This window comes from Stenella coeruleoalba (genome assembly GCF_951394435.1).
Source record: "Stenella coeruleoalba genome assembly, chromosome: 8".
Taxonomy (NCBI): Eukaryota; Metazoa; Chordata; class Mammalia; order Artiodactyla; family Delphinidae; genus Stenella; species Stenella coeruleoalba.
In genome coordinates, this window is record NC_137154.1 from 70,707,245 (window position 1) to 70,734,135 (window position 26,891).

Genomic DNA, 26,891 nt, shown 5'->3' on the forward strand with positions numbered 1-26,891 from the left:
GCTTAGCTGAGTATCTCTGACCCAAGGTGTCTCACGGGGTTGCAGTCAAGCTGTTGTCTAAGGCTATGAGCTCAACTGGGCAGGGAGGCATCTGCTTCCAAGCTTATTCTTCCGGTTGTTGGAAGGCCTCAGAAGGTCCACTTCCAAGCCTACTCTCATAGGCTTCTCCAAATGGCTGCCTCACGATATGGCAGCTGGCTTCCCTCAGAGTGAGCAACCTAAGATAAAGTGAGAGAGGGAGTGGGAAGCACCCAAGACAGTATTTGTATAAACTAATTTTAGGCATGACATCTCATTACTTCTGCTTTATTCTATTCATTAGAAGCAAGTCAATAAGTCCAAGGGGAGGGGATTATACAAGGACCTGAATACCAGAGGGTAGGGATCACTGGGGACCATTTAATCAGTAGAAGCTGCCTACCACCTCAGTGACTTGAGTTATAAAGGGGAAAGGACTTATGGACTTATTTGGCTGGGAAGAAGTGCTATTGTTGTTCTTTCATCAAAGGAAATCATTAAGGAGCCATCAAAATCATGGTGAATTATTTAAATTATTTAAGTCTCAAGTGAAGTATATAAATTCCTGGCTCATTGATATTTTGTCCAGTTTATCTTGGGCTAAGCTCTCCAGAGACTGAACAGCTTGAATTTCCCTACTGAAACCTAAGGATCCACAGGTTACAATTTGCCATGTTCCTAGAATTTTTCTTTCCTGATATAAGATCTGTGCTACCCAGAGTCTTGCCCAGGGATCCCAGGCATTTGCTCGTGGCTAAGAGAATGGAGTGGGTCAAAGGCTCCCTCCTAATTGGCAAATCCTTATGCAGACAAGGGGCTGAAGCAGGAACAAAAGAGCCTTTTCCTTTCTTTTCTAAAAACTTTGCTGCAACCCATCTTTGGCTCTTTTTTTTTTTTTTTCAATGTAATATAGCAAGTGGTTATAAGCGTCTGGGTTCTAGAGAGTAATAGCCTAGGGAAGAGTCCCAGTTCTGCCTCTTACTAGCTGTGTAATCTTAGCTTAAGCTTTCTGCAACACAGTTTCCTTATCTATAAATTGAGAAAACCATCAGTGGTTACCATATAGGGTCATCATGAGGAGTAAGATAATTCATGAAAACACTCAGCGTACCTGGCACACTAAAGGCACTCAAAAAATGTTCAGTATTATTATTCTAACTCTTCTTGTCCCTAAGGCACTTGCTCTGTCTGAGATGCCATATAGCGCTGCAGGCAAAGCTATGAAGGAGAAGAACAAAGGCAGTGATTCTCCCTTCCTCCTTCCATTTTCTTAACCCACGCAATTTACCAATTTATCCTCTTCCTCCTCCTTTTTCTTCTTCCTCTTCTTCTTCTTTTTTTAAAGTGTAGCTCTCTTTGGTCATATGGTATAGATCAGGATTTGAATAATTATTCGTGCTGGATGTATGAAAGGATATGAGAATATGTGTGTCTGTGTGTGTGCATGTGTGTGTGTGAGAGAGAGACAGAGAGAATACATGTGAAAAGGTAAATAGCCCTTGTCTTCCATCTCTACCTGATAAAATCCTCTCTCCTTTTTAAGACCCATTTTAAATACTACAATTTCTAAAAATGTTTTCCTAAGTCTTCTACACATGTGGTCACTAACTTCTCACTTTCTGTCACCAACCTAATTGCATTTACCTTGAGGTATTTCACATACTGTATTCAAGATTTTAGAGCCAGCAGAAAGCAGTTACTGTTTTAAGAAGAGCCAAAGATCCCTTCAACTTGATTTCTCAAATCACACTGCAAATCCTACTTAAAAAAAGAAGCACTCATTTTAAAACTTGCTCTCCTAATGGGTTGGTAATTCATCAGCCACATTGACGAGCCAAATGGAAAAATCCCCTAAATGTCACTACTCCACTGAGAAATGTGATCCACTGGGGGCTGTGTGGTGTCTCCTCAGAACACATTTCCTGCTCAAAATCCAGCCTCCTGAAATTCTTGAACACATATATTTCCAAAATTAGAGAGGACACCTAGCAGGACAGCTTGGCAGTTTGAAAAAGAAAGGGATGAATGCTTTCCAAGGAGCAATTTCTAGGCCACTAAGCAAAAGAACAGGAGAAAATAGGACAAATACAACAGTTGAATCAAACTGAGAGTTCAACTTCCTTTAGCCTGAAGGCATCTCATGTAGACAAGGTTATTTATAAAAGCATGTAAAACAAGCAGTAAATAAAATCAACATGTGACTTTAACATATTGAAGAAAGAGAGTCCAATCCTCCCCATAAGAACTTTACAAACACGATTAATAAACATTTATTATGATTTTAAAGCATAAAATGTAATATTCCTTCTACTTCCAGTTTCTGCCAAACTTGACTATAGTGGATGCTATAGTGTGCCGCTCAGATTCCTCCTTCAGGACGGCACTCGTTCCCCCAGCTGTCAGGAGTGTTGCCTCTTGATTGTTCCCAGCTGAGTGAGGAATTACAGTTGGTGGAATGGAGATGCTTCATCCAAAAGTTATGTGCTCTTCCTCTGGGCAGCCTGCATACAATGGCCAGTTGATGTGGAGGTACAAAGGACTGTCCACTTGGCTCAATCCACAGCAACTCTGAAAGGTCACTTCTGCTCTAAAACGCTCTGAGGGTAGAGCTGAGGCTTTTGTTGCAACTGAATTGCAATTTAACTTCACCCTCTACTTATTTTTGCAGCACTCTCTCCCTCAAGGGTGTTGTTGAATCTCCTGCTTGCAATTTGGCATCGTGATCTATTTCCCAGGGAGCACAACCTAAAACCCCTGCTTTCTGTCTGCATAATAGTTAATGAATAAAAAAAAAAAATTGTAGTGTTCCAAATCTGTGCTGGTAACATTCAATTATTATTTCACTCATCTTCACAACAACCCTGTGAAGTAGTATTTTTATCCTCATTTTACAGTTGAGGAAATTGAGGCTCAGACAACTTTAATAAATTGCCCAAGGTAGCATAACTATTAGGCAGTAGAATCAGACTCCTCAAACCTAAGTGAGGATTACATGAGATCACTTCTTCAAAGTCCTTACACGGCGCCTGGCACAGAATAAATTTTTAGTAAATGTAACAATCGTTATTATTATCATGCAATTCTTACCAGAAATTTTAGCAAGTTGGACCATTTACCACGAGTTAGAACATTTAAACACACAATAGACCAGCCCACATAATGTACAAAAATCTAAACCCCAGAGGTTATCCTAGAATATTATGAGAAGTGAGTAAGCAAGGGCCAAGTGGTATGATTGTATTATGAGTGATAATAGAGCCAGCTGTTTATGTTGTCACAGAGGCATGTGGGTTGCTTAGGAAATAAACAGGTTGCTGCTGGAAACGTAATATCTTGAAAAGCAGATAGACTTTGAAATACAGCCTGATTCAATTGAGTGGCATTCTCCCCAGCTCCTAGTACAGCATTTTGCATTGAGTATGTGCTTCAGTCAATGTTTATTAACTGCTTGCATCTGGTTGCTGGCAAAATTCACTTGCCCAGTTCAGAGGCAAATAAGGAATATTTCAGTTCATTATAATAATGGATATTTTGTAAGTATCAATATAGTGCTCATTGTTTCTTTTATTTCATGCAAACTTGGGGGTTATGCTACGTTCAGAAGCTCAAGTTGAACCATTCTTATTGAATTTTAACAAAATAGGGAGCCTATATTTAAACTAATGCTGCTGATGTGAGAAAAACACATTTCGTACCTGATCTAATAAACTGACTAAGGGATTCTTCATGCCTGGGAGTCCATCCTTTCATGGCCTTAATGGATACAGCCATAGGCACTTGAAACGGCGGCCAGGTCCCAAGTGGTAGGTCCAGAGTTAGGCAGCTTGACAGGCAGGTTTCTCCACATGACCGGGCTAAGCTAGATGAACTTTTACTGCTTCTATTTATGCTTTCTGGTTGGAGTTAGTACAAATCAAGTACCTTAGTGGGTTTCTTAGGGCCAACTACATTCTTCTATTGTGAAGGAGAGAACCAAGAAGAAGCTATAATCTCAAATGTTCCAACAGCTCAGTAGGTAATTTTCTGGGAGACAAAATAATATGAACATTGAGTACTTATACATACCTTCTGTGACACAGATGATAAGAGCTTATAGTAGTTTAGAGATGGGAGAGAATAATTTGAAATAGAGACATCAGGGTGAAGGTTCTATAATGTCTCTATCACCCAAAGGATTCATTCGTTCATTTAACAAGGTTTTATTAAACACCTTCTATTTTCCAGGACCTGTGCTAAGCAATGGAAATTCTGAAAGCAATCAGTTTCTACTTTTCAGTGGCTCACAGAATAGAAAGACAGGTTAAAAGGAAATTACAAATGCAGGAATATGGTTAAATGATACAATAGAGGAATGAACAAGGTGCCCAGAAAACCCAGAAGAAGAACTTCACTCTGTCCTGAGAGGTCAGGGAAGCATCTAGAAGAAGGAGATACTTGAGCTGAAGCTTGAAGTATAAGTAGTCATTCATCAGAGAAACAAAATAGGAAGGGCATTTCAAGTCATGTGCCAGGTAACGCAAGTTTAAAAAATGAGAGCGTTTGGGAACTACAAGTAATTCAATGGTGCTGGGGTGGATAGGATGGGGCATTGAATAAAGTAGGGCCCTATTGATATTTGGGGCTGAATAACTTTTTGTTGGGCAGGGAGGTGTCTTGTGCATTGCAAGGTGTTTAGCAGTATCCCTGACCTCCACCTACTAGATATCAGTAGCACCCTCCTTTCCCCCTGAGTTGTGACAACAAAAAATACCTCAAGACATTTTCTGGAGGGAAAAATTGGCCCCAGTTGAGAGCCATGGGAAAAGAGCTAGAAGAAATGGCAGAGATAACACAGGGGATATGTGGATCGTGCCAAAGAGTTCCATCTTTATTCGTTCATCCAATCCTTCATTCATTCAACAAACACTGAATGCTAAACAAGTGCCCTGTTCTAGGCGCCCTGGATGATGCAGTGAACAAAACAGACAAAAATATCAGGCCTCACGCAGCTTACATTCTAGTGAGGGGGATAAACAACAAACATGAAACTCAATAAATTAGTGGATAGTGAGTTTGAAGCTGATAATGCTATAGGGAAAAAGGAGAAGTAAAAAGGGGGGTAGGGAGTTTAGCATGCGGGAAGGTAGCAATTTTAAATAGGGTAATCACTATTAAGAGACACAGTAGATATTGTCAATAGAGTAAAAGGAATTGTAGCATAAATAGTCCACAGATAGGCATATTACAGATTCATTTATTTTTAGAAAATTCAGCCTTTTCATTAACATGAATTGGGCTACTCACCTGTGCTCTACCATGAGATGAGCTGATATTATTCCCATATCTCACGATTCATGAGGAGAGAGAAAATTTCAAATGGCTCATTCATTCATTCATCCATTCATTCATTCAACGCTTATGGAGAAGCCAGCAGGCACTGTGCCAGACATGGGTAGAGATGAAAAAAGACATCACGCAAATTCTGCCTCTGAGGCTCTCACGGGGGTGCTCTCATGGAAACTATAACTATAATAATGTATGATAAAGAATATAATGGACTTGTGTACAAATGTTCAGGGAGCCCAGAAGAGGAGTGACCAGACCCTGGGGAGAGGGAGAAGTCTGCACGAAGAGCTGGCATATGAGATAGGGCTGGAAGGGTGAGGAAGAGTTTGTCAAGAAGGAAATTATTGGGAAATGATTCTAGGCCAGGTTGTGAAGACGTGCGAAACAAAGCCATAGGTACAAAATCCAGCAAATCAGTTTTAAACAGATATTTCTTTAGTCCTATGATATCTGAGCTATTTCCTTTATACTTCATGGTTCCCAAACCCAGAATTTCTTGGGTCCATTTGCACACCTTTCCAAACTATGACATGAGGAGTCAGATGAGATGGTCTGTACAGCTCTTTCTAGCTGGAACAGTCCATGATTCTATGATTCCATGATTTTATTCCAGCTCTCACTCCTCCAGAGAATTAATTCCTTCTGCTTCCAACTCATCCTTTCTCTTCTTTTTTTCTTTCCCCTTGTCTTTGATTCTCTGTTCACATGCCATTTCCACATTTAAATAGGGTCAACCTTTTTACTGCCCATTGTTTTCTTCCTAACCTGCTGTACCTAAGAGATTATTTGCCCAATGCAAATTGACATTTTTAGAGTACTAATGTTGAGATGAATCTTTCCAAAGGTCAGGAGAGAATAAGAGTAAATCTACCTCTGCCAGGGATTTTTGGCAGAGCTAAGTTATCAATTAATTGGGTATTTGTTTAGCCTTTCCCATGAAGCAGCAGTGCGCCAGGCACAGAGGGTATATAGGGAAGAAAAGAAACAATACCTTGCATTAAGGCCTTACAGTCTAGTAGGGAGAGAAGGTAAGTTTATAATAAATGTCATACGAAAAAGAGCAATTGTAACCCATTTAATGCAAAAATAACTTGAACAAGAGTAGGAAGTGCACAAAAATGTGCACAGGGCTTCCCTGGTGGCGCAGTGGTTGGGAGTCCGCCTGCCGATGCAGGGGACACGGGTTCGTGCCCCGGGCCGGGAAGATCCCGTATGCCACGGAGCGGCTGGGCCCGTGAGCCATGGCCGCTGAGCCTGCACGTCCTGAGCCTGTGCTCCGCAATGGGAGAGGCCACAACAGTGAGAGGCCCGCGTACTGCAAAAAAAAAAAAAAAAAAAAAAAAAGTGCACAAAGTCAATTATTTGTAGTGTGTGGCAAAAGCCTACTAACTTTTTTCTTTTAATCAAATGATTGGCAATCGTGGATAACTTTGATGGGTGAAAGAGATACAGTCCTCGCAAAGTTTTCTGCTCCATGTAAAGAAAAGGAAATAGATACAACAGGAGGGAGAAAAAAAGCCTTTAGGAGTAGAAACCACTTTTCCCTTTAGAGAAAGGTCCTGGAAGAAGATGAGCATCAGAATAACAGGGACAATGTCCCTGGTATGAACCGATCATGCTGAGATTTAACCACATGCTTTAACATAGGCTATCTCAGTTTTTCCGTAACTTAGTCAGTGATATTACCACCTCCGGGCCATAGGCTACTGAACCGTATTGATAAATATCTCTTGAACTGTCTCCTACTTTCCATTTCCATTGCCCTGTCCAAGTCTAAATATTCTCTCCCCTGGATTTTTGCTGGCTTCTGCTCTATCACCCACTCGACTCCAGAGAAAGCCTTCTAGAATGCCTATCTGACTCCAGTTCCTCACTGCTCAGAAATATGTATGGCTTCCCAATGCCTACACAAGAAGAATTTAAACTTAAGCTGGCAACCAAGACTTGCTATAGAGTTGGGCATTTACGTACTCATTTCTCATGAAACTCCGATTGCTTTGTGTTCCATAGGATTTATGCAGTTTTCTGAGAATGATCTTTCCCCTTGTACCTCTAGGCCCTTGTTGACTCATTTACCTTTCTTGGACCATCCCTGTTCTCCATTCCCACCTGCCAACGTCTTACTGTCCTAATTAGAAGGATTCAGGAACAACACAGAGAACTCAAGAACAGGAGGGCTCCTGGACCTCAGAAAGCAACTGGAACCAGAAAGTAGAAAGCCAGAGGTCCGCTCTGCCCCTGAAAGCTAGGATATCACAAAACAACAAATCTCAGATGGCTGGATGTTGATAAACATTATAGTTTTCTCTGAAACTTGTTTTGAATGTGTTGGGTAGCCTTTAAAATAGGAAAATATATAATCCTTCTTGAAACATTCATTCATTTATTCAACCAGTGTTTACAGACCACATGTATGCCAGGCACTTTATGTAAGGTACACTATCTATCTTCCAAGAATAGATTAACTGTGACCTTAAGGAATAATTGACCCTAGTGTAAGAGTCATCCCATCTGGCCAATGATGCTGACATTGCAATGAAGAAGAAACATACATGGCTCTTTCCATCCCAATCTTCTTTTTCCATAATCTCTGTCCATTTTTATCACTTAGGTCACAGTGGATTACATGGGTTGCACATGTATTCCTCCTTTTCCCAGTTGTATAATCAGCCCTTTCTCCTCCAGCTGACCAAGGTCAATTAACCTTGGTAATATGAGGACTCTTTTATTAGGAGGAAGACAGGTCTTAGGCTGCAGAGCAGTTCTAAGAAAATTTTGGCAAGGTCAACGGAAGTCCTGCATCTCTCAGGAATGGGCTGCCTTAATAGCCCTGCTGTACACTGTCGTTGGTCGGGGGCAGCCCATGGGAAGCACAGATGCACAGTGGTGGACATGTCCAGTGGGGGATGGCGAGATATCTGCCAAATATACTCCTGCAGTAGGAGAGCTGAAATGTACATGGTGCATTTTTGTGGCCACAACTCTGTTCTAAGCACTGGGGACAGAGGATTGAACAAGAGAGACACGGTCTCTGCCTCATGGAGCATATAGTCTAGTGGGGGACAGTCAAGCAATCACAGCTCAGCATGACAAGCACTATGAAGTACAGAGGCAGGGGCTCCCAACCAGAGGCTGGGGCTCAGGGAGGGCTTCCTCCTCTGGGAGGCCACCTACTGGGGCAGTAAAGAACCCAGACTCTGCATGGATTTGAGGTCAAACCTCTCTACTTTCTAGTCTGTGTCCTTGGGCAGGCTTGTCACCTTTCCGTGTCTCAGCTTTTTCATCTGTAAAGTGGGAGGTGGTACCTACCTCACAGGGGTTTTGTGGCAATGAAATTCCCTAATATTCCTGTAGACCACTTAGAAAAGTGCCGGGCACATGGTGCCCAAGTGCATTACTTGTTATGGCTCTGAGGCTGGAGATGTGGGCTGGCCAGTTGATCGGGGGGGGCCCGGTGTGCCCAGCTCATCTCTGCTCATTTTTCAGGCATCAGAGAGCCGCAACGCATGCCCATGGGGAACTTGCTGTCCAGTGGCTTTACAGTACTTACTACAGGGCTGACGCCTCCTATCTACTCTCAGTGGGGAATGTAGGTAGAAAAGCTGTTCTAGTCCTCAGGCTGAGATCCCCTGTCCTATCAGGGTATTAGCAGTGCCCTCCCTTCTCCGTCAGCAACGTTTCTCTCCATGAGCTCAGGGTGGGAGAGGGTGTTCGTGGCAGTGATTCCCCATCAGTGCTGGGACCAGGAGGAAGCGGAATGCTGTCCTCTGCAACCAGGCTGGTCCTGCCTCCTCCTCCACCCAGGGTCTTCCACGTAAGGAGAACCCAGGCAATCATAGTGCTCACTCCTCTGTTAGAACCTGAAAGTGATGATGACAAGGCTGCTGTAGACTTATACTCAGCCAGTCTCCCACCAACCTAGGTCAGCCCCTCCTCCCAGGAAAGAGGGTCAGGTGACCCTCACCTGCACACGTCCCTCCCACCCCCCACTCCCAGGCCTGCAGGCCTACAGGTCCTCTCAGTCTTAGCTTTTTCTTCTTTTGCTGTTTGAAATTTATCTTGTCTACACCTGCCTGACAGCTCCTATGTATGCCTCAGATTTCAAGTCCAGATTTGCCCATCTTCCTTCGAGATCTGTGAGGTCTGGAAGATTTACAACATTCTTTTCTTTTTTTTAAACTTTCTAGTAACCGATTTTCTTTCTGTTAGTTTCTGATATTGGAGAGTCCAGGGATCATTAATCTGAAGTTTCTGGCCCCCAGTAAGTCTAAGCTCCACTGTTCAAATACGTGGCTGAATATTTCAACCAATGGCCTTTTTAGAACAAGAGGCCAATGAACAAAACATCACTTCACTTAAACTCTGACCTGAAATGTGAATGACTGCTATTTACTCCTGTTCTCTGATTCACTCTGCAGAGTTCAAGTTGCCGGGACCGCTGAGCCCTCTTCCACTGCTTAGAACACTCAGAGGGCCTGGGAGAAGTTACGGGTGAGAATACGGTGCACATATTCCTGGGGCTGGAGGAGGGGAAATAGGACCAAGGGGACTCTTAGTTATGAGCAAGTACAATGGACCAAACACTCTGCCAGATAGCTTATATTTATTCTCTCACTTACTCCTCATAACATCCCTTTGATGTGTGTGATGCTTTGACATCTGTTTGATGTAGGAGCAAATAGAGATTCAGGAAGAATAAATACCTGCCCACTATCCTACAGGTAGAAAGAGGTAGATCTGGTATTTTACCTCTGAAGCCACTCTTTCTCCTAGCCCACCCAGTTGAATTGACCACTTCTGTCCAGTCGCCTCTGTTCTACTTTTGGTTGTCCAGCTCCAAGACCTCTTATCTCCTCCTCTGTTCATATCTTCAAGTCCACTTGCAAAGTCCTAGCATTTCTTTTTACTATATTTCTTGTATCCCAACCTACACTTTCTGGCACCACGATGGTTTGGACTCTTGTCTTGAAATAACTGAATAATTGCTTCTGAAGCCCCCTTTCTTCAGCCTCTATCCTTTTAATCCACACTGTAGAGGAATCTTCCTAAAACTGTGCCCTGAATGTATTACCCCACCCCCGCCCCTTACCCCAAACCCTCAGTGCTCTTTTCTGCCAATGACGTACAATCCCACCTCCTTTGCTTGACATTTAAGATCCTCTCCCACCCTTTCCTTCCTGTCTCTCATGATTATCTTCAACACAAAGCCTCCACTCCACACAAAGTGGTTTACCCACCACCTCCAGAGCACACCGGGAGCATTCCTGTTTCATGGCCTTGGACTGTGCCATCCTCTCTCCTAAGACACCCTCCTCAGTCCTCTCCTACCAGAAGCAACGCACCACCCTCAGCCACCAGTAGGAAGTATTCTCACCCTGTCCGGAAGCCCCTCTATACTTATGTGTCTGCACTGAGAAAAGATTATGATAAGGTTGGCTGCCTTTTTGCAGCTCAGGCCACTTCCTGTAGGGCATGGAAATGTGCAAAGATGAGGACTTGTATTTCTCCACAACTCCTTTCCTTCAACTGTGTCTGTCATAAAAACCAGGTACATGGTCAAACTGAATTAGTTACTTATGAGAATCAACAAGTAATACTTTCAAAGACATGGTGACCATACATCTAACCAGCTAAGGCTGGAGGCCAGGGTGAGTAGTAAATGACAGCTCTGTTCTGTACCTTAAAACCGGAAGTGTCTCCCTGAATTGCTGTGGTAATATTTAAGTGGTCTTTCTTCCTTCCAGCCTCTGCCCACCAAGCTATCCTAACACGACTGAGCATCTTCTGGATATGCAGCTTTGACTCTGTTGCTCTTTGCTTCTGTTTCTTCTGCTCATCATCCCTGCTGACTCTTCTTCTTTTACTCCTTTTCTTGCAATCATGTCTTCTAAAAGCTATTTTGGGGAGGAGGACAAGAGCCAGCATGCTCAGGCCTTGGAGAGGTCACATTCCAGGTCCTTTTAACAAGGACATGTGTCCTGACATATCCCAAAGAATTAGTGTAGTTCCCAGAGAGCCTGGGCCAAACCCCAACATTGCTGGGCTAGGAGTGTCTGCTTCAGAGAAGATACAGAGGAGTGACAGCAGGGGGCTGATGAGTTTTGATTTTGCGCATGCTGTTTTCCTTTTTGAGTCTATCCATCTGTAAAGATCTGTGGCTTCCCACAAACATTTCTCACAATGAGACAATGCATGGGGATCTAGGGCAGAGAGGATGCAGGCCAAATACTATGGGTTGCGTTTCAATATTTTTAAATTTTGTTTTCTGGTTCCCAGACCTATTTCTTTGTGCCTTCAGCCTTAGCCCTAGGCCTGGGTTACTTTGTTCTATGAGGTGACTATTTATCATGATAATAGTCCATCAGGTCCTCTGAGAAGCCTGTGCAAATATACAAACATGGGCAGGGCCCATTACTGTAGTTGTAACTGACATGTGTACAGAGTACCCCAGATTACAAAGCACTTGAGTGTAATTGTTACATCCAATTCGTGCATCAACTCTGTGCAGTAGGGCTTCCTGGACCCAGTTTACAGATTTGGAAACGGAGGTAAAGTGTGGGGAAAGAGAACTCAAAGTTATTTAAGTGCTTATTATGCACCAGGCACTACAAGTTGCTTTTATATATCATCTCATTAAATCCTCAAACCCTTCTAAGACATAAGGATTGGTATCCATATGAGTATATTTACCCCTGGAGAGAGAGCTACCAACTGTTGAGTGTTTACTTTATCCAATATGAAACACCATGCTGAGTGTCTTACAAGCATTCTCCCATTACTCCTCCTTGGCTCTCACACTATTCCCATGTTACTGATGAGATAACAGCCATTGAGAAGTTTGATAATTTGTTTAAGGTTACTCAGCTACTAAGTAACAGAGATGGAATTTCTAGATCTGTGGACATCAAAGCTTAGCCTTTCCCACTATCCCACTGATGACTTACCTGAGGTCACCCACCTGGCAGGTAGGAGATGCAGGATTTGAACCCACAACTTTGTATGCCAAACCTATGCTCATTCTTCCCCACTGCACTGCTGCTTCCAACTCAAGAGGGACAACAGTGACATTGATCCCCAAACACCTTGCTGCTGATGGGTGTGAGTAGGGAATGCAATTTTCACAGGTCCAAGGAGAAATGAGAAAATAAAAGCAATATGGTGAGCTCTTCATAAAGTTAAATTTATTCAACTTAAAAGATATACTTTATTCTGAGATTATGCCCTTTCAACTTTTTTAGGTATTAAATTGTACCTTCTTTTGTGAAATACTAACAATGTAAAGTAAGAGGAGTTTGCTTTTCTCTTTAAAAACTTCACTCAGTTTTCAAAAGTAAAATGTTGGGTTCAATTTTCTCTTCTCCTCTCCTGGAAATACAACTAAATACAGTGGAAAGAGTTCAACATATAACCATGAAAGTGGAAAGAAGGCAGACTGGCTGGGGACCTCGGGACTTGAAGAAGGACATTGCAGTGAGTTCTCTGGATTTCCTTTTCTCTTTCATATAGCTTGAATGGGGCACCTGAGAAGCCTAAACCTGGAATAGTCAATACCTGCTCTCTCTAGCCAAACAACCAGGAAAGGTGAAGCCCAGCAGGGACTTAGCAGGGAGATGCACATCCAGTGATGGCAGAGTTGGGGGCAGGGGTTCTTTCCTGCAACCCACAACAGGTACAGCTCTGCATGTACCATCAGGCCTGGACTCTCTTTGCCCACACTAGGAGTAGAGAGCTATTCAGATCTGGTGGCTCCCAATGGCTCCTGACCCACCAGTGCCAGAAGATCCAGGTAAGCTCTTCCTCTCCTGGTGCCACCAGCAGAGCACCTGTGTGGCTGAAGAACAAGCCACAGAAATCACTCTTATCCCATGGGTCTGGTATCTCCTAGCTCCCACCTAATGCCATCAGACAGTCTAGGGAAACACTTTCTGGCCCCACAGGTAGCATCAGCAGGGATCCAGTGGAAGCTCAAACTGGACCAAAAGAACAAAGCAGTCCAGGATAGCATTGCAAGAACTCAGAAAACTAAATTGCCATTGGAACTATAGCCAACAAAAGTAGGACACAACCTATATGCTAAGTCCAAACAGGGTGACTGCCTACTAAAGTGAAATATTTAAATAGGATCAAGAATCCCTTAGTATAATATCTAAAATGTCCAGAATATAAATAACAATAATTTGTCATACCAAAAACCAGGAAAATCACAACCTGAAAGAGAAAAGACAATCAATGTCAAAACTGAGATTGATCAGATGCTGAAACTATCCCACAAAGATTTTAAAGCAGCCACTCTAAAAGTGCTCCAACAAATTCTTTTGGAAAAATAGAAAATAGAAAAACTTGTGGAAAATATCAAGTGTAAATTATATAGAACTGAAAAATACAATAACCAAAATAAAAAAACTTACTGAATGTGTTCAACAATAGTGTGGAGAGACAGAATCTGTGAATTGAGGACAAATCAATAGAATTTACTCAATCTGAACAATAGATATAAAATAGACTGAAAAAAAAGAATTAACAGAGCCTTGGAATTTGTGATATCATCAGAATCCCAGAATGAGAGAGCAAGAATGTGGGGCTGAAAAAGTATTCAGAGAAATAATGGCTAAATCTTCTCAAATTTGGAAAAAGGCATAAAGCTACAGATTAAAGAAACTGAAAAAAACCACTCCAGTTAAGATAAACTCAAAGAAATCCAAGCCAAGACACATCATAAAAGTCTTGAAATTTAAAAACAAACGCTTAAAACAATCAAAGAATGACACATTATCTGTACAGGAATAACAATCTGAATGATAGTGGATTTCTCATTCAGAAAAAAAGTAGCACATTTTTCAAGTACTGAAAAAGAACTGTCAACTGAAAGCTCTATCTAGTGAAACTGTCCTTCAGGCATGAAGGGGAAATAAAGACATCTCAGACAAAGGAAGACTAAGAGAATTTGTCACTAGCAGATTTACAGTTAAAGAGTGACTGAAGGAAGTTCTTCTAGCAGAAAGGATATTATAACAGAAGAAGGCCTGGACTTCAGAAAGGAAAAAAGACCAACAGAATGGGGAAGATAAGGGTAAATATGATAGATCAGGCTTCTCCTCATGAATTTCTTAAATCATATTTGATGGTTAAAACAAAAGCTATACATCTGTTGTGGTGCTCAATATAAGTTGAGGAAATGGTTGAAAATGTGGGGAGGGCAGAGAACTAAATGGAAGTAAAGTTACAATATTTTACTGGAAGTAGTAGAACCTAGATACAAATAAACTGTGATAAGTTATATGTGTACATAGTAATACCTAAAATAACCATTAAGAAAAACTATACAAAGGAATATACTCAAAATCAGTATAAATAAAACTTACAGAATCCTAATGAAAGCTCAAGGAACCCAAAGGAAAGCGAGGAAAGAGAAAGAAAAGAATGAGAAAGAGAGCAGGAGAAACTGAGAACATAAATAATAAAAGAGCAGATTTAAGCTCTAAAACATCAATAATTAGTTATTTTAAATGTAACTCAATCAAATACACCAATTAAAAGACAGATATTAGCAGAGGAAATTTAAAAATCACCTAACTATATGCTAGTTATAAGAAATTAACTTCAAATATAATACAGTAACATAGGTGGGATGAAAGTAAAAGAATGGGAAAAAATGTATCATGCTAACGTTAATTGAAAAATGAGCAGTGGCTATAATAATATCAGATAAAGTAGACTTCAGAGCAAAGAAATTTGCTAGGAACAAAGAGGGACATTACATAATGATAAAGGGTTCAATTCACCAAGAAGATATAGTAATCCAAGATGTGTATGTGCCAAAAAACAGAGGTTCAAAATACATGAAACAAAAAATTGATAGGGCTGAAGAGAGAAACAGATAAATCTACAATTATAGTTGGAAAACTCAACGCTCTACTCTCAGCAAGTGATAGAACTACTAGTGAGAAAATTAGCAAAGATATAGAAGAACTGAACAACACCATTAACCAATATGATCTAGTTGACATTTATAGAATGCTACATCCAATTACAGTAGAATACACATTATTTCCCAGTGACTGTGGAACATTCAGCAAGATAGAACATGTTCTGAATCATAAAATAAATCTAACAATTTCATATAATTGAAACCGTATAGAATTTCTTCTGCCACCATAATAGACTAAAACTGGAAATCAATAACAGAAAGATAACAGGAAAATCTTCACACACTTGGAATAAAACAACACACTTTTACACAATCCATGACTCAAAAAGAAAATCTCAAAGAAAATTAAGAATTATACAAACTGAATGAAAATGAAAAATATCAAAATTTATGGATGCAGCTAAAGCAGTGCTAAGAGGGACATTTGTAGCCTCCAAATGATTACATTAAAAAAGACAAAATATCTCAAATCAATAATCTAAGTTCCTGCTTTAAGAAATGAGAAAACAAAAAGCAAAATAAATCCAAAGTGAGTCTCTGCCATCACAAAACTTGCACAAGCCTCTTAGATAGCCTCATCCAGCAGACGGCAGACAGCAGAAGCAAGAAGAACGACAATCTTCCAGCCTGTGGAACAAAAACCACATTCACAGAAAGATAGACAAGAAGAAAAGGCAGAGGGCTATGTATCAGATGAAGGAACAAGATAAAACCACAGAAAAACAAATAAATGAAGGGGAGATAGGCAACCTTTCAGAAAAAGAATTCAGAATAATGATAGTGAAGATAATTCAGGACCTCGGAAAAAGAATGGAGGCAAAAATCGAGAAGATGCAAGAAATGTTTAAGAAAGACCTAGAAGAATTAAAGAACAAACAGAGATGAACAATACAATAACTGAAATGAAAAATACACTAGAAGTAATCAATAGCAGAATAACTGAGGGAGAAGAACGGATAGTGACCTGGAAGACAAATGGTGGAATTCACTGCCATGGAACAGAATAAAGAAAAAAAAAATGAAAAGAAATGAAGACAGGTTTAGAGACCTCTGGGACAACATTAAATGCAACAGCATTCACATTATAGGGGTACAAAAGGAGAAGAGAGAGAGAAAGGACCTGAGAAAATATTTGAACAGATTATAGTCAAAAACTTCCCTAACATGGGAAAGGAAATAACCACCCATGTCCAGGAAGAGAGTCCCATACAGGATAACCTCAAAGAGAAATAGGCTGAGACACATAGTAATGAAATTGGCAAAAATTAAAGACAAAGAAAAATTATTGAAAGGAACAAGGGAAAAACAACAAATAACATAGAAGGGAACTCCCATAATGTTAACAGCTGATTTCTCAGCAGAAACTCTACAAGCCAGAAGGGAGTGGCATGACATATTTAAAGTGATGAAAGGGAAGGACCTACAGCCAAGATTACTCTACTTGGCAAGGATCTCATTCACATTCAATGGAGAAATCAAAAACTTTACAAACAAGGAAAGCTAAGAGAATTCAGCACCACCAAACCAGCTCTACAACAAATGCTAAAGGAAATTCTCTAAGTGGGAAACACAAGAGAAGAAAAGGACCTACAAAAACAAACCCATAACAATTAAGAAAATGGTAATAGGAACATACATATCGATAAATACCTTAAACGTGAAAGGATTAAATGCTCCAACCAAAAGACACAGACTTGCTGAATGAATACAAAAACAAGACCCATATATGTGCTGTCTACAAGAGACCCATTTCAGACCTAGGGACACCTACAGACTGAAAGTGAGGGGATGGAAAAAGATATTCCATGCAAAAGGAAATCAAAAGAAAGCTGGAGTAGTAATACTCATATCAGATAAAATACACTTTAAAATAAAGAATTTTACAAGAGACAAGGAAGGACACTACATAATAATCAAGGGATCAAGGCAAGAAGAAGATAGAACAATTATAAATTATATGCACCCAACACAGGAGTACCTCAATACATAAGGTAACTGCTAACAGCTATAAAAGAGGAAATCGACAGTAACACAATAATAGTGGGGGACTTTAACACCTCACTTACACCAATAGAAAGATCATCCAGGCAGAAAATTAATAAGGAAACACAAGCTTTAAATGACACAATAGACCAGATAGATTTAATTGATATTTATAGGATATTCCATCCAAAAACAGCAGATTACTTTCTTCTCAAGTGCACACGGAACACTCTCCAGGATAGATCACATCTTGGGTCACAAATCAAGCCTCAGTAAATTTAAGAAAATTGAAATCATATCAGGCATCTTTTCTGACCACAATACTATGAGATTAGAAATCAATTACAGGGAAAAAAACCTAAAAAACACAAACACATGGAGGCTAAACAATACTTTACAAAAAAACCAAGAGATCACTGAAGAAATCAAAGAGGGAATCAAAAAATACCTAGAGACAAATGACAATGAAAAGACAATGATCCAAAACCTATGGGATGCAGCAAAAACAGTTCTAAGAGGGAAGTCTATAGCAATACAATCCTGCCTCAAGAAACAAGAAACATCTCAAATGAATAACTTAACCTTGCTCTTAAAGCAATTAGAGAAAGAACAAAAAACCCCCAAATTAGCAGAAGGAAAGAAATCATAAAGATCAGATCAGAAGTAAATGAAAAGGAAATGAAGGAAACAATAGCAAAGATCAATAAAACTAAAAGCTGGTTCTTTGAGAAGATAAACAAAATTGATAAACCATTAGCCAGACTCATCAAGAAAAAAGTGGCGAAGACTCAAATCAACAGAATTAGAAATGAAAAAGGAGAACAACTGACACTGCAGAAATACAAAGAATTGTGAGAGATTACTATAAGAAACTATATGCCAATAAAATGGACAACCTGGAAGAAATGGACAAACTCTTAGAAAGGGACATCCTTCCAAGACTGAACCAAAAAGAAATAGAAAATATGAACAGGCCAATCACAAGTAATGAAATTGAAACTGTGACTAAAAACCTTCCAACAAACAAAAGTCCAGGACCAGATGTCTTCACAGGTGAATTTTATCACACATTTAGAGAAGAGGTAACACCCATCCTTCTCAAACTCTTCCAAAAAATTGCAGAGAAAGGAACACTTCCAAACACTCCCAAACTCATTCTATGAGGCCACAATCACCCTGATGCCAAAACCAGACAAAGATACTACAAAAAAAGAAAATTGAAGACCAATATCACTGATGAATATAGATGCAAAAACCCTCACCAAAATACTAGCAAACGGAATCTAACAACACATTAAAAGGATCACACACCATGATCAAGTGGGATTTATCCCAGGGATGCAAGGATTCTTCAATGTACACAAATCAATCAATGTGGTACACCATATTAACAAATTGAAGACTAAAAACCATATGATCATCTCAATAGATACAGAAAAAGCTTTTGACAAAATTCAACACCCATTTATGGTAAAAACTCTCCAGAAAGTGGGCATAGAGGGAACCTACCTCAGCATAATAAAGGCCATATATAACAAACCCATAGCAAGCATCATTCTTAATGGTGATAAACTGAAAGCATTTCCTCTAAGATCAGGAACAAGACAAGGATGTCCACTCTCATCACTCTTATTAAACATAGTTTTGGAAGTCATAGCCATGACAGTCAGAGAAGAAAAAAAAATAAGAGGAATACAAATTGGAAAAGAAGAAGTAAAACTGTCACTGTTTGCAGATGACATGATACTATACATAAATAATCCTAAAGATGCCACCAGAAAGCTACTAGAGCTAATGAATGAATTTGGTAAAGTAGCAGGATACAAAATTAATGCACAGAAATCTCTTGCATTCCTATACACTAACAATGAAAGATCTGAAAGAGAAGTTAAGGAAACACTCCCATTTACCATTACAAAAAAAAGAATGAAATACCAGGAGTAAATCTTCCTAGGGAGACAAAAGACCTGTATGCAGAAAACTATAAGACACTGAGGAAAGAAATTAAAGATGATTCAAACAGATGAAGAGTTACACTATGTTCTTGGATTGAAAGAATCAATATTGTGAAAATGACTATACTACTCAAAGCAATCTACAGATTCAATGCAATCCCTATCAAATTACTGATGGCATTCTTTACAGAATTAGAACAAAAATTCTTAAAATTTGTATGGAGACACAAAAGACCCCGAATAGCCAAAGCAGTCTCAAGGGAAAACAATGGAGCTGGAGGAATCAGGCTCCCGGACTTCAGACTATACTACACAGCTACAGTAATCAAGACAATATGGTACTGGCACAAAAACAGAAATATAGATCAATGGAACAGCATAGAAAGCCCAGAGATAAACCCATGCACCTATGGTCAACTAATTTATGACAAAGGAGGCAAGGATATACAATGGAGAAAATACAGTCTCTTCAATAAGTGGTGCTGGGAAAACTGGACATCTTCATGTAAAAGGATGAAATTAGAACACTTCCTAACACCATACACAAAAATAAACTCAAAATGGACTAGAGACCTAAATGTAAGACCAGACACTATAAAACTCTTAGAGGAAAACATAGGAAGAACACTCATTGACGTTAATCACAGCAAGATATTTTTTAATCCACCTCCTAGAGTAATGGAAATAAAAACAAAAATAAACAAATGGGACCTAGTGAAACTTAAAAGTGTTTGCACAGCAAAGGAAACTACAAACAAGACGAAAAGACAACCCTCAGAATGGGAGAAAATATTTGCAAATGAATCAACCGACAAAGGGTTAATCTCCAAAATATATAAACAGCTCATGCAGCTCAATATTAAAAAAACAAACAACCCATTCCAAAAATGGGCAGAAGACCTAAATAGACCTTTCCCCAAAGAAGACATACAGATGGCCAAGAAGCACATGAAAAGCTGCTCAGCATCACTAATTATTAGAGAAATGCAAATCAAAACTACAATAAGGTATCACCTCTCACCATTTAAAATGGGCATCATCAGAAAATCTACAAACAACAAATGCTGGAGAGGGTGTGGAGAAAAGGGAACCCTCTTGCACTGTTGGTGGGAATGTAAATTGATACAGCCACTACAGAGAACAGTAAGGAGGTTCCTTAAAAAACTAAAAATAGAATTACCATATGACCCAGCAATCCCACTTCGTGGCATATACCAAGATAAAACCATAATTCAAAAAGACACATGCACCCCAGTGTTCATTGCAGCGCTATTTACAATAGCCAGGACATGGAAGCAACCTAAATGCCCATTGACAGATGAATGGATAAAGAAGATGTGGTACATATATACAATGGAATATTACACAGCTATAAAAATGAATGAAATTGGGTCATTTGTAGAGATGTGGATGGTTCTAGAGACTGTCATACAGAGTGAAGTAAGTCAGAAGGAGAAAAACAAATATCAAATATTAATGCATATATGTGGAACCTAGAAAAATGGTATAGATGAACCGCTTTGCAGGGCAGAAATTGAGACACAGATGCAGAGAACAAACATATGGACACCAAGGGGAGAAATGTGGTGGGGGGTGGTAGTGTGATGAACTGGGAGATTGGAATTGACATATATACACCAATGTATATAAAATGGTTAATTAATAAGAACCTGCTGTATAAAAAAAAAATCCAAAGCAAACAGAAGGAAAGAAATATTTTTTTAAAAAAAGCAATTAACAAAATTGTAAACAAGAAAACAGTAGTAAAACAATGAAACCAAAACTTTGTTTTTCAAAAGCATTAATAAAATTAACAAATACGTAATCTTCTAAAAAGAGAGATAATACAAATCACTATTACCAAAAACAAAAAAGGGGCTATCATTATAGGTCCTGTAGCCACTGAAAGAATAAGAATGGAATACTATGAACAAAATTGGACTCATAAGTTTAACAATTTAGAAGAAATGATACAATTCCCCAATGACCACAAACTATTAAAACTCAACCAAGATGAAATAGATAACTTGATTAATTTTATAACCATTAAAGAAATTGAATTTTTATTTTTAATTATTTATTTTTAATTATTTTGGAGTATAATTGATTTACAATGTTGTTTTAGTTTTAGGTGTACAGCAAAGTGAATCAGTTATACATATACATAGATCCACTTTGTTTTCTTTTTTTAGATTCTTTTCGCATATAGACCATTACAGAGTATTGAGTAGAGTTCCCTGTGTTATACAGCAGGTTCTTATTAGTTATCTATTTTATATATAGTAGTGTGTATATGTCAATCCCAATCTCACAATTTATCCCTCCCCCACCTTATCCCCTGGTAACCATAAGTTTGTTTTTTACATCCGTGACTCTACTTCTGTTGTAAATAAGTTCATTTGTACTCTTTTTTTAAGATTCCACATATAAGCCATATCATATGATATTTGCCTTTCTATATCTGACTTACTTCACTCAGTATGACAATCTCTAGGTCCATCCATGTTACTGCAAATGGCATTGATTTGTTCTTTTTTATGGCTGAGTAATATTCCATTGTATATATGTACCACATCTTCTTTATCCATTCCTCTGTTGATGGACATTTCTGTTGTTTCCATGTCCTGGCTATTGTAAATACAGCTGCAATGAACATTGGGGTGCATGTATCTTTTGAAATTGAATTTTTTTTTTTTTTTTTTTTTTTTTTTTGTGGTACGTGGGCCTCTCACTGTTGTGGCCTCTCCCGTTGTGGAGCACAGACTCCGGACATGCAGGTTCCGGACGCACAGGTTCAGCAGCCATGGCTCACGGGCCCAGCCGCTCCGTGACATGTGGGATCCTCCCGGACTGGAGCACGAACCCGTGTCCCCTGCCTCGGCAGGCGGACTCTCAACTACTGTACCACCAGAGAAGCCCTGAAATTGAATTTTTAATTAAAAATGTCCTGAAGAAGAAATTCTCAGGCCCAGATAGCATCACTGGAGAATTTTACCAAATGTTTAAAAAAGAATTAACATAAATTTTAACAATCTCTTCCAGAAAATAAGAAAAAGGAATATTTCACCTCATTGTACAAGAACAGTATTACCTTGATACTAGTATCAGACAAAAACAACCCATAAAAGTAAACTGCACACCAATGTCTCTACTGAACTTAGATGCAGAATTCCTCAAAAAATTATTAGCAAACTGAATCCAACAATGCATAAAAAGAATTATACACATTGACTAAGTGGAATTTGTTCTAGGTATACAAGACTGATTTAGCATTCAAAAATCAATCAATATAATCCACCATATCCATAAGCTAAAGAAAAAGAAGAATCATATGGTCATATCAATTGGTACAGAAAAATCATTTGACAAATTCAATACACATTCATGATAAAAACTCTCAACAATTTAGGAATGGAGAGAACTACCTCAACTTGATAAAAAGCATCTACCAAAACAACAAACAAACGAACAAACCCTAGAGCTAGCATCATACATAATGGTGAAAAACTGAATTCTTTCTAACTAAGACCAGGAAAAAAGCAAGGATACTTCTCATTCCTCTTATTCAACAGAATACTGGTAGTTCTAGCCAGAGCAATAAAGCGAGGAAAAGAAATAAAGGAACTCAGATTGGAAAAGAAGAAATAAAACTATCCTTATTGACAAATGACATGAGAAAATGACAAATCACTATGTAAAAAAAAGAAAAAACCCAAGGGACTCTGGAAATGATAAGTGAGTTCAGTAAGGTCGTAGGATACAAGATCAACAAGCAAAAATTCATTACGTTTCTATATACTAACAATGAACATGGGGAGACTGATATTAAAAGCACAATACAATTTATAATGACTTCAAAGAAAATGAAATATTTTAGGTGAAAACTTAACAAAGCTGAAAATGACAAAATTAAAGAAATCAAAAAATTTCTAAATAAATTGAAAAACATAGAGTATTCATGGATTGGAAGACTCAGTATGGTAAAGATGTCAATTCTCCCCAAGTTGATCTATAGGCTTAACATAATTCTTATAAAAATCACAGCAAAATTTTGTAAAGTAGACAAATTTATTCTAAAATTTGTATGGAAAGGCACATACCCTGGAATAGCTAAAATAATCTTAAAAAAGGATATAGTGGGAGGAATCACTCTACTTGATAATTAAGGCTTAATACATATCTACAATAATTAAAACAGTATGTTATTGATGGAGGGATAGACACATAGATCAATGGAACAGAATAGGGAACTCAGAATAATACTCACACAAATATTAACGGGTTTTTGACAAAACTGCAAAAGCAATTCAATGGAAGAATAAACTTTTCACAAATGGTGCTAGAGCAATTGAATATCCATAGGGGAAAAAAAATGAACCTTTATCTAAACCTCACACCTTATAAAAAATTAACTTAATATGGATCACAGAGTTAATGTAAAAAGTACTACAGTTTTCAAAATGTTATCATCGGAGGAAACTGGATAGAGGGTACATGGCATCTCTCTGTATTATTTCTTACACCTGTATGCAAATCTACAATTATCTCAAATTAAAATTTTATTTTTTAATTTAAGTTTTTTTTTTTTTTTTTTTAGTTTTTGGCTGCATTGAGTCTTCGTTGCTGCGCCCGGGCTTTTCTCTAGTTGCGGCGAGCAGGGGTTACTCTTCGTTGTGGGGCACGGGCTTATTGCAGTGGCTTCTCTTGGTGCGGAGCATGGGCTCTAGGTGCGCGGGCTTCAGTAGTTGGGGCTTGTGGGCTCTAGAGTGCAGGCTTAATAGTTGTGGCACACAGGTTTTGTTGCTCCATGGCATGTGGGATCTTCCCAGACCAGGGCTCAAACCCATGTCTCCTGCATTGGCAGGCAGATTCTTAACCACTGCACCACCAGGGAAGTCCCTAAGATTTTAATTAAAAACTTAAAAGTTGACAATATTTTTAGTTTTCCAAATTATCTTTAACTCTTTGTTGATCCACAAAGTCTCAGAATCCAGAAGACTTAGAATCCCTAATGTACAGCACGTAAAGCAGAGAGATGACCTTGGAGAAAATGGCCTGCTTTAAAGCAGAGGGGACGTCTTTGTTTGCTACTTTGGCTCCTTAGCTTCGATCAGCTTGCCAATGGTCTGGTAAGAGAGGACTCAGCAAAAGAGTGTTGATGAGTCAGCAAAATCCCCACTGCTTTGAGGACATACAGATTGAAGATCTTACTTTGTGATCTTACTATGTGTCATGCATATCACATACATCATCTCACTTCAGCCTCACAAGAACCTTATTAAGTAGGGAGTGACAAAGCTGGGATTGCAGCCAGATCTGTCTGATTTCAGAGCCTACCTTCTTCACTACTACATGCTACCACTCTGGGTTATCTGTGTTCATACTGGTCATATGCCAGACCCTTCTGTACATTTGAAATGAAAATCAACCCAAAGAAGACAATATCTAACTATTATACTCACCTTGCAACTGGAGCAGCCCTATCTACATGTTCTACAGTAGTTCTCTTGGAACCACTGACTTTGACCCTAAGAGCATAGAGGTCTTACTGCGTTTTAACATTTAGACAGTTTCATTTGCTTGGATGGGAAAAGCAAGCATCTTCTGCAGCAACTGATTTTATTCCTGATTTTACAGTTGTTGGTTTTTGTTTTAACTCTTTAACAAGATATAATTTACACACCATAAAATCCATCCATGGTACTTTTATAATTCAACTACTCTTGTAAATTTATAGAGTCGTGCAATCATCACCAGTCTGAGAACACATCCATCATCCTCCAAAGTTCCTATTGTGCCTATTTATAGTCGTTCTCTGTTCTCATCTGCTGTCTTAGGCAACCACTGATTTGCATTCTGTCTCTATAAATTTACTTCTTCTAGATTTTACGTACATGGAATCACACAATATGTAGTCTTTTGCTTCAGGTTGCTTTAGCTTAACATCATGTTTTTGAGGTTAATCCCTGTTGTACCACGTATTAGTAGTTTGTTCTTTTCACTGTGGCATAGTATTCCATTCCATATGGATATGCCGTATTTTGTTTATCCAGTCACCAGTTGATGGATGTTTTTCACTGTAATGAATAAAGCTGCTATGAACATTCACATTCATACTTTTGTGTGGACATGTGTTTTGGGTTTGTCTCTTGGGTACCTTCATAGGAGTGGAATCGATGGATTTTATTTGAAGTATATACAGTTAACCCTTGAACAACATGGATTTGTACTGCCCAGGTTCACTTATATGTGGATGTTTTTCAATAAATGTGTGCTATTATACTATAAGATCTGCAGTGGGTTGAATCTGCGGATGTGGAACCGAGCTAGGAAGGGCCCATTACAAAGTTGTACATGGATTTTCTACTGCACAGTGGTTGGTGCCCCTAATCCCCACATTGTTCAAGGGTCAACTTTATTTAACTTTTTAAGAAATTGCTAAACTGTTTTCCAAAGAATCTGTTCCTTTATGTTTTTTCCAGAATAGACATTTAAATATTTAAATATAGAAAAATAAGAAAGCAAAAATGTTTCTCAATTCTACTACTCATAAACCCCCAGCTAACATTTAGTTTAAATAAAATGTGTACATATTGTAAGACAATTTATATAATTCAAAAATGATTAAAAAAAAGATTTCCTTTTATCCCTAGGCCATCTCCTTAACATAACCACTGTCAACAATTGTTGATCTGTCCAGAACAATTTTATGCATATATCATTATATGTTTTAGATATGGGTCTAGTGATCCAAAGAGAAGCCATCATACACATTGCTTTGCATTTTTTCAATCAATAATGTATTTTGGAGGTCTTTCTATATGAGCACATATAGTCTCACCTCTTTCTTTTATTCTTAACAGCTTTACTGAGGTATACTGGACATAGAATAAACTGTACATATTTAAAGTGTACAATTTGATAAGTTTAAAAATATGTATACACTCATGAAACTATTACTGAGATCAAATTAATGAACATATTCATCCCTCCTCAAAAGTTCTTCATGCCCCTTTGCAATCTTTCCCTCTCTTCCCTCTTTGCCTCTTTTCTTCATTTACAGACAACCATTTGATAGATATTTTCTGTCAAGATTTCTATATAAATGGAATCATACATTCTGTACTCTTTCTTCTTTGGATTCTTTCACCTGGAATCAATCTTTTGAAATTCATCAATAAATATCAATAGTTCATTCCTTCTGCTGCTAATGGTATACCATTGTATGGGTATGACACAGTTTGTTTACCCATTCACTCGTGGATGGACGTTTGGGTTGTTTCTAGGTTTTGACTATTACAAATAAAGTTGCTATGAATATTTGTGTACAAAACTCTATGTGGAGATATGTCTTGGGTAAGTATCTAGGAGTCGAATAGCTGGAATATATGGTAAGTATATGTTTAACTTTTTAGGAAATTGCCAAACCACTTTCCAAAATAGGCTTTCGTTCTACATTTCCACTAGCAGTGTATGAGAGAGCCAGTTGCTCTACATCTTGTTGATGCCTCTAGAAATTAGACTTATTTTTAAAATATTTTCAATATCTTTAACATTTTGAACATATGGAAGGCAATTATAATAGCCATTTTAAAGCTCTTGTCTGCTAATTCTCACATCTGTTTCAGTTCTGGGTCTGTTGCAATTGATTGATTTTTCTCCTTATTATGGATTGTGTTTTC